We start from the raw sequence: 9,905 nt of genomic DNA on the forward strand, positions 1-9,905 counted from the left end.
AAGTTGTAGATCTCGTCGAGATCATTCAATCCCGACCAATCTCATCTCTTTTCATCCACCATACACGGATAATTTCGCATCGCAAGGCGTCAGGTCTGACAAAGGGAACCTTCAATTAGTTCGTGCTCGTTCCACGAAATCCAAATTCCTTTGCTGAGTATGTAGATCTGATCATCGTCTACAACTTTCATGTAGAAAGTTTTTCGATTTGACGTACGGATTTATTGCTCATCTACAGATCTATTTCGAGTCAACCGGAGCCGAATCGAGTTTCAAAACTATCTCGAATCGTCATGACTTCAACACGGAAGTTGTTTCTCTCGTCAAGATCTTTCCATTGCCGCGAGTCTCACCTTGTTTCGTTCACCGAGCAAGGAGAAAACCGTGTTACAAGATTCAGATCTTATAAGGTATAACTCTGATCTTGTCAAACTAATTGTGTCATTGGTAAAAGTAATTTATTCGTTAAATAGATCTATTAATTCTATACAACTTTGATGTACAAAGTTTTTCCATCTGAGCAACTTTTTCTGTCAACATTTATGACATCATCATGATATCAGCATAGTCAACTCAGTCTGGCCAAAGTCAAACCTATTTATGATCTGATGATCAATGATCTGTATATCAGCAGTCAACTGTACAGTCAGCAGTCAACTATACAGTCATCAGTACAGTCAGCGTCTCAGTCAAACTCGGTCAAACTTGTTTTAAATTTAAATTTTAAATGTCAGATTATGTGTCCAACTTAGAAATTCATTATAAAATCAACCACTAGGTCAAATTTTGCAAATTTTATAGTTTTGAAAAGCTCCTAACCTGTACAACAACTTTATGCAATAATACTGTATAGGTTTTGTGTTAGATTTTGCGTCATAATTCAAATAGTTAAATTAAACCTTTTATACTATAGAATTTGTATAAAATAATCTACTAGGCCAAATCTTACGTTTTTGTACTTTCTGGAATCCTCAGATCATGTACTACAATATGGAATAAGAATTGTACAACTTTGATACGTGCACAAACTTGCTTTAGTAAAATTTATACAAATCAGTAATTTGATGATAATTCAAATTCTATAAATTATTTTTGAATAATTCCAATTGGTCTAATCTTGTACTAGTGTAGCATATCCAGGGAGGTCAAAATCATATTTTTACAACACATAATGCTTGCAGTAGCTAATTAATAAGGTTGTATATGTTAAGTAGATACTCGATTAATGGTTTTTCTAAATCAAATTAAATGTCCAGAATACTTTATTAACATTGCACATATCAGAGAACACCTAATACAACACTTACACACTACTTATCTGGTGAAAGTAATTGGTGCATAGCATGCATGCATGTCTATGATTGTTCCTATCGAATGTTTGTTTATTTTTGTTGTTGTTGTTGAATGGTGTGTTTATGTTGTGCTATATTCTATGTTATAGTTGTACGGAGAGGCACGTATTTTGATTAAGAGTAGTGAACGCGCTTCGACTACCAAAAAGGCAAGTGACACTCAAATCCTACTTATTTTAATTATGCATTAGTGTTTTGAAACTAGTATGCATGGTAGGATTTTGTTTTCAAAAGTAAATTATTATGCTATGCTTACCAAACTTAGTAGTGTGTAGCTACTCATGAACCCAATGCTAGGATGCTTTAATTTTTGTTTTGCAACATCAAATGCCAACTGTTGTTTCGTTATTGGTTGTGAGTGTTTGAAAATTTAAAATTAACAACCCTAATGAAACACCTGGGTGGATTGGTTGATGGTGGGCGGCTGCTCAGGTCCACGCCCCTAGTAGGCTAAAATGGTGAAGTCCACGCCCCTAGTTGGCTGAAGTGGTGAATCCCTGAGAGTTCGCATGTTGTAGAGTGGTCGCTTTTGACTGCACACCTGGTTTTCACCAGGGGATCGTGTGGGGTTTACTACCTGTGAGGGGTTTTAAGCCTGTGAGTTCCACTTGTGGTTGGCCACCCAGGATTAAAGAGATTACCATGTTGTCCGTGTTTTAGTTAGCTTCCAGTGCAGCCTTATGGTATTATGGGCTCTGCCGGGATTAAGTAAGTTGTGAGGGTTCAACTTGTGGCTAGACAGTGGGTGGAGGCGATGGCCAAGGGAACGGGTCTAGTTTGTATGGTTGAATTCTTCTTCTGAAAGATCTTGTCTCATTCTTATGAAGGGTGGGTCGTAAGGTGAAAGTGCACAACCTCTCGAGAGTTAAACCTAAGATCTTAGCCGTGTCCCCGGTTACGGACAATTTGAGCTTCTAGGCAAGGAATGTACGGAAGAATCTCATCATTGTTTTCGGAATGTATTTAAAATTTGATCAACCTTGTAAAACTCATGGGAGATGTAACCATGTGATTATTCTAAAACCCATGGAGGATTTAACCATGGTGTGATTTCAAAATGTCATTCAAAGATTTTCAAAAATGTTTTGTTTTGAAATAAAATGTAGGATAAAATTGGCTTTATGCAAATTTGCCTAAACTCCACTTGCCAAATATCATGTAGATAGTCATGTCCAAAACAGCCACTAAATAAGTGTCATTTGCCAGTACATCATTGTACTGACCTCCATTCGTGGGGCTGCATATTCAAACGTGCAGGTTATTCTGAAGACGGGTACTAGTAGGATCTCGAGTCTACATTCCAACATGTCTGCCTGTGGCGCATGGAGATGATGGAGGCTCATTGAAGTTTATTTCCGCTGTGTTTGCTTTGAATATTATTATTTGAGCTAGTCCAAGTGACTATGCAATTTGTAAGACTTTATTTTATCTCCTGTGGATCTACGTTGTAGTAATTTGATACTATTGCAATGATTACTATATTTTGTAATGTGTGTGCTATCAGTGATCTCGGGAATAGCACTATACACAGGTATCTTGCCTTTAATTAAAAGGTAGGGTGCTACAGAATGGTATCAGAGCATAGTGTTGCCTGTAGGATCGAGACCCTAGGTTTTGATTAGAAATAGGAAGGCCCTAGAATGAAAATTTTGTCTAATCCTATTTTCAATCAAAAGATGTTTGAATTTTGAACCTTATGCATTTTCCGGCACTAACCTATTAACAAGATGTCGAAGAGCCAGTTGCTGTTTTCTGCTGTTTTTGGTATCAGAAATCCTAGTAAGGAAATATTCTCGGAATTGGACGAAATCAACGCCCAGGGTCTTATTTTTCCACGAAGCTTCCAGAATTCCGAAAGGGAAACGAAGTGGGGCGACGAGGCGATGCCACGCCAGGGCCGCGCGGCCAGGCCTTGGGCCGCGCCACCCTGTTGTGTGGGTCCCTCGCGTCGCCCCCTGACCTACCCTTCCGCCTACATATAGCCTTCGTCGAGAAAACCCCAGTACCGAGAGCCACGATACGGAAAACCTTCTAGAGACGCCGCCGCCGCCAATCCCATCTCGGGGGATTCAGGAGATCGCCTCCGGCACCCTGCCGGAGAGGGGAATCATCTCCCGGAGGACTCTTCATCGCCATGATCGCCTCCGGAGTGATGTGTGAGTAGTTCACCCCTGGACTATGGGTCCATAGCAGTAGCTAGATGGTTGTTTTCTCCTCATGTGCTATCATTGTTGGATCTTGTGAGCTGCCTAACATGATCAAGATCATCTATTTGTAATGCTACATGTTACGTTTGTTGGGATCCGATGAATATGGAATACTATGTTATGTTGATTATCAATCTATCATCTATGTGTTGTTTATGATCTTGCATGCTCTCCGTTGCTAGTAGAGGCTCTGGCCAAGTCGTTACTTGTAACTCCAAGAGGGAGTATTTATGCTCGATAGTGGGTTCATGCCTCCATTTAATCTGGGACAAAGGATGAAAGTTCTAAGGTTGTGGATGTGCTGTTGCCACTAGGGATAAAACATCAATGCTTTGTCTAAGGATATTTGTGTTGATTACATTACGCACCATACTTAATACAATTGTCTGTTGTTTGCAACTTAATACTGGAAGGGGTGCGGATGCTAACCTGAAGGTGGACTTTTTAGGCATAGATGCGTGCTGGATAGCGGTCTATGTACTTTGTCGTAATGCCCAATTAAATCTCACACTACTCATCATAATATGTATGTGCATGTCATGCCATCTTTATTTGTCAATTGCCCAACTGTAATTTGTTCACCCAACATGCTAATTCTTATCGGAGAGACACCACTAGTGAACTGTGGACCCCGGTCCATTCCTTTACATCGAATACAATCTACTGCAATACTTGTTCTTACTGTTCTCTGCAAACATCATCATCCACACTATACATCTAATCCTTAGTTACAGCAAGCCGGTGAGATTGACAACCTCACTGTTACGTTGGGGCAAAGTATTTTGGTTGTGTTGTGCAGGTTCCACGTTGGCGCCAGAATCCCTGGTGTTGCGCCGCACTACACTCCGCCGCCATCAACCTTCAACGTGCTTCTTGGCTCCTACTGGTTCGATAAACCTTGGTTTCTTACTGAGGGAAAACTTGATGTTGTACGCATCACACCTTCCTCTTGGGGTTCCCAACGGATGCGTGCTGTACGCGTATCAAGCTCTTTTTCTGGCGCCGTTGCCGGGGAGATCAAGACACGCTGCAAGGGGAGTCTTCCACTTGCAATCTCTTTACTTTATTTTTGTCTTGCTTTATTTTATTTACTTCTTTGTTTGCTGCATTAATATCAAAATACAAAAAAATTAGTTTCTTGCATTACTTTATTTACTATCTTGTTTGCGTTCTCCATATTAAAAATACAAAAAAAATTAGTTACTTGCATTTACTTTATCTAGTTTGCTTTATTTACTATTGATAAAATGGGTACTCCTGAAAATACTAAGTTGTGTGACTTCACAAACACAAATAATAATGATTTCTTATGCACACCTATTGCTCCACCTGCTACTACAGCAGAATTCTTTGAAATTAAACCTGCTTTACTAAATCTTGTTATGAGAGAGCAATTTTCTGGTGTTAGTTCTGATGATGCTGCTGTCTGATACGTCTCCGACGTATCGATAATTTCTTATGTTCCATGCCACATTATTGATGATATCTACATGTTTTGTGCACACTTTATGTCATATTCGTGCATTTTCTGGAACTAACCTATTAACAAGATGCCGAAGTGCCGCTTGTCAAGTTTTCACTGCTTTTGGTTTCAGAAATCCTAGTAAGGAAATATTCTCGGAATTGGACGAAATCAACGCCCAGGGTCCTATTTTGCCACGAAGCTTTCAGAAGACCGAAGAGGAGACGAAGTGGGGCCACGAGGTGGCCACACCCTAGGGCGGCGCGGCCTAGGTCTTGGCCGCGCCGACCTATAGTGTGGGCCCCTCGTGACGCCCCTTGACCTGCCCTTCCGCCTACAAATAGCCTTCGTCGCGAAACCCCCAGTACCGAGAGCCACGATACGGAAAACCTTCCAGAGACGCCGCCACCGCCAATCCCATCTCGGGGGATTCAGGAGATCGCCTCCGGCACCCTGCCGGAGAGGGGAATCATCTCCCGGAGGACTCTACGCCGCCATGGTCGCCTCCGGAGTGATGTGTGAGTAGTCTACCCCTGGACTATGGGTCCATAGCAGTAGCTAGATGGTTGTCTTCTCCCCATTATGCTTAATTGTCGGGTCTTGTGAGCTGCCGAACATGATCAAGATCATCTATCTGTAATTCTATATGTTGTGTTTGTTGGGATCCGATGAATAGAGAATACTTGTTATGTTGATTATCAATTCATGTCTATGTGTTGTTTATGATCTTGCATGCTCTCCGTTACTAGTAGATGCTCTGGCCAAGTAGATGCTTGTAACTCCAAGAGGGAGTATTTATGCTCGATAGTGGGTTCATGTCTCCGTGAATCTGGGGGAGTGACAGAAACCTCTAAGATTATGGATGTGCTGTTGCCACTAGGGATAAAACATTGGTGCTATGTTCGAGGATGTAGTTACTGATTACATTACGCACAATACTTAATGCAATTGTCTGTTGTTAGCAACTTAATACTGGAGGGGGTTCGGATGATAACCTGAAGGTGGACTTTTTAGGCATAGATGCATGCTGGATAGCGGTCTATGTACTTTGTCGTAATGCCCAATTAAATCTCACTATACTCATCATAATATGTATGTGCATGGTCATGCCCTCTTTATTTGTCAATTGCCCAACTGTAATTTGTTCACCCAACATGCTGTTTATCTTATGGGAGAGACACCTCTAGTGAACTGTGGACCCCGGTCCAATTCTCTTTACTGAAATACAATCTACTGCAATACTGTTCTACTGTTTTCTGCAAACAATCATCATCCGCACTATACATCTAATCCTTTGTTACAGCAAGCCGGTGAGATTGACAACCTCACTGTTTCGTTGGGGCAAAGTACTTGGTTTGTGTTGTGCAGGTTCCACGTTGGCGCCGGAATCCCTAGTGTTGCGCCGCACTACATCTCGCCGCCATCAACCTTCAACGTGCTTCTTGACTCCTACTGGTTCGATAAACCTTGGTTTCTAACTGAGGGAAACTTACTGCTGTACGCATCACACCTTCCACTTGGGGTTCCCAACGGTCGCGTGCTGTACGCGTGTCAAGCTAAATTTCTGGCACCGTTGCCGGGGAACTGAAGAAAAGAAGATTTCTAACTCCCACGTCAACTACACGCCAGCAAGTAAATTTCTGGCGCCGTTGCCGGGGAGATCAAGACACGCTGCAAGGGGAGTCTCCACATCGCAATCTCTTTACTTTGTTTTTGTCTTGCTTAGTTTTATTTACTACCTTGTTTGCTGCACTAAATCAAAATACAAAAAAATTAGTTGCTAGTTTTACTTTATTTGCTATCTTGTTTGCCATATTAAAAACACAAAAAAATTAGTTACTCGCATTTACTTTATTTAGTTTGCTTTATTTACTGCTGCTAATATGGGTACTCGTGAAAATACTAAGTTGTGTGACTTCACAACCACAAATAATAATGATTTCTTATGCACACCTATTGCTCCACCTGCTACTACAGCAGAATTCTTTGAAATTAAACCTGCTTTACTGAATCTTGTTATGCGAGAGCAATTTTCTGGTGTTAGTTCTGATGATGCTGCTGCCCATCTTAATAATTTTGTTGAACTATGTGAAATGCAAAAATATAAAGATGTAGATGGTGACATTATAAAATTAAAATTGTTCCCTTTCTCATTAAGAGGAAGAGCTAAAGATTGGTTGCTATCTCTGCCTAAGAATAGTATTGATTCATGGACTAAATGCAAGGATGCTTTTATTGGTAGATATTATCCCCCTGCTAAAATTATATCTTTGAGGAGTAGCATAATGAATTTTAAACAATTAGATACTGAACATGTTGCACAAGCATGGGAAAGAATGAAATCTTTGGTTAAAAATTGCCCAACCCATGGACTGACTACTTGGATGATCATCTAAACCTTTTATGCAGGACTGAATTTTTCTTCGCGGAACCTACTGGATTCAGCTGCTGGAGGTACCTTTATGTCCATTACTCTTGGTGAAGCAACAAAGCTTCTTGATAATATGATGATCAATTACTCTGAATGGCACACGGAAAGAGCTCCACAAGGTAAGAAGGTAAATTCTGTCGAAGAAACCTCTTCCTTCAGTGATAAGATTGATGCTATTATGTCTATGCTTGTGAATGATAGGACAAATGTTGATCCTAATAATGTTCCGTTAGCTTCATTGGTTGCGCAAGAAGAACATGTTGATGTAAACTTCATTAAAAATAATAATTTCAACAACAATGCTTACCGGAACAATTCTAGTAACAACTATAGGCCATATCCTTATAATAATGGCAACGGCTATGGTAATTCTTATGGGAATTCTTACAACAATAATAGGAACACACCCCCTGGACTTGAAGCCATGCTTAAAGAATTTATTAGTACACAAACTGCTTTTAACAAATCTGTTGAAGAAAAGCTTGGGAAAATTGATATACTTGCTTCTAAAGTCGATAGTCTTGTTGCTGATGTTGATCTTTTGAAATCGAAAGTTATGCCTAATGAAAATCATCATAATAAAATTGTTACTACAGCAAATGCCATCCAAGTTAGAATTAATGAGAATATAAGATTGATGGCCGAATTGCGTGCTAGGTGGGAAAGAGAAGAAAATGAAAAAGAAGATAATATAACTAAAGTTTGGACTATTACCACCACTAGTAATGCTAATGCTACACAAGTTGCTGCACCTCCTACTAATAATAATAAAATAATTGGTGTTAGCAATGTTTCCACTTCTAATGCAAAGCGCGAGAAACTGCCTGAAACTGCTAAAACTGCTGAAACTGCCTGTGATAAGACTGCTGAATTTTTTTCCAACATTGGGGATGATGATCCCATTGCTTTAGATTATAATGGTTTGAATTTTGATGATTGCCACATCTCTGAAGTTATAAAGTTCTTGCAAAAACTTGCTAAAAGTCCTAATGCTAGTGCTATAAATTTGGCTTTCACAAAACATATTACAAATGCTCTCATAAAAGCTAGAGAAGAGAAATTAGAGCGCGAAGCTTCTATTCCTAGAAAGCTAGAGGATGGTTGGGAGCCCATCATTAAGATGAAGGTTAATGACTTTGATTGTAATGCTTTATGTGATCTTGGTGCAAGTATTTCTGTTATGCCTAAGAAAATTTATAATATGCTTGACTTGCCACCGCTGAAAAATTGTTATTTGGATGTTAATCTTGCTGATCATTCTACAAAGAAACCTTTGGGGAAAGTTGATAATGTTCGCATTAACGTTAACAATAACCTTGTCCCCGTTGATTTTGTTGTCTTAGATATTGAATGCAATGCATCTTGTCCCATTATATTGGGAAGACCTTTTCTTCGAACTATTGGTGCTATCATTGATATGAAGGAAGGTAATATAAAATATCAATTTCCTCTCAAGAAAGGTATGGAACACTTCCCTAGAAAGAGAATGAAGTTACCTTTTGATTCTATTATTAGAACAAATTATGATGTTGACACTTCGTCTCTTGATAATACTTGATACACACTTTCTGCGCCTAGCTGAAAGGCGTTAAAGAAAAGCGCTTATGGGAGACAACCCATGTTTTTACTACAGTACTTTGTTTTTATTTTGTGTCTTGGAAGTTGTTTACTACTGTAGCAACCTCTTCTTATCTTAGTTTAGTGTTTTGTTGTGCCAAGTAAAGTCGTTGATAGAAAAGTTCATACTAGATTTGGATTACTGCGCAGAAACAGATTCCTTTGCTGTCACGAATCTGGGAAAAATTCACTGTAGGTAACTCAGAAAATTATGCCAATTTACGTGAGTCATCCTCAGATATGTACGCAACTTTCATTCAATTTGAGCATTTTCATTTGAGCAAGTCTGGTTCCTCGATAAAATTCGTCAATACGAACTGTTCTGTTTTGACAGATTCTGCCTTTTATTTCGCATTGCCAGTTTTGTTATGTTCGATGGATATTTCGATTCCATTGACTTTCAGTAGCTTTGTGCAATGTCCAGAAGTGTTAATAATGATTATGTCACCTCTGAACATGTATATTTTGATTGTGCACTAACCCTCTAATGAGTTGTTCTAAGTTTGGTGTGGAGGAAGTTTTCAAGGATCAAGAGAGGGAGATGATACAACATGATCAAGGAGAGTGAAAGCTCTAAGCTTGGGGATGCCCCGGTGGTTCACCCCTGCATATATCAAGAAGACTCAAGCGTCTAAGCTTGGGTATGCCCAAGGCATCCCCTTCTTCATCGACAACATTATCAGGTTCCTCCCCTGAAACTATATTTTTATTCCATCACATCTTATGTGCTTTGCTTGGAGCGTCGGTTTGTTTTTGTTTTTGTTTTGTTTGAATAAAATGGATCCTAGCATTCATTGTGTGGGAGAGATGATGAGGTCTAAGACCCCGTGTGTGGC

The 9,905-nt window shown here is 39.7% G+C and overlaps 1 long non-coding RNA gene across 1 annotated transcript; it reads left to right on the forward strand.

Moving 5' to 3' along the window:
• The first annotated feature begins 219 nt into the window (after nucleotides 1–219).
• LOC139836064 (uncharacterized) lies at nucleotides 220–2,841 on the forward strand. The gene is made up of 3 exons (XR_011751965.1): nucleotides 220–410; nucleotides 1,442–1,501; nucleotides 2,610–2,841. It is a non-coding gene; the product is annotated as an uncharacterized lncRNA (long non-coding RNA).
• Nucleotides 2,842–9,905: the final 7,064 nt, after the last annotated feature.

Source organism: Lolium perenne, chromosome 2 (assembly GCF_019359855.2).
Source record: "Lolium perenne isolate Kyuss_39 chromosome 2, Kyuss_2.0, whole genome shotgun sequence".
NCBI lineage: Eukaryota > Viridiplantae > Streptophyta > Magnoliopsida > Poales > Poaceae > Lolium > Lolium perenne.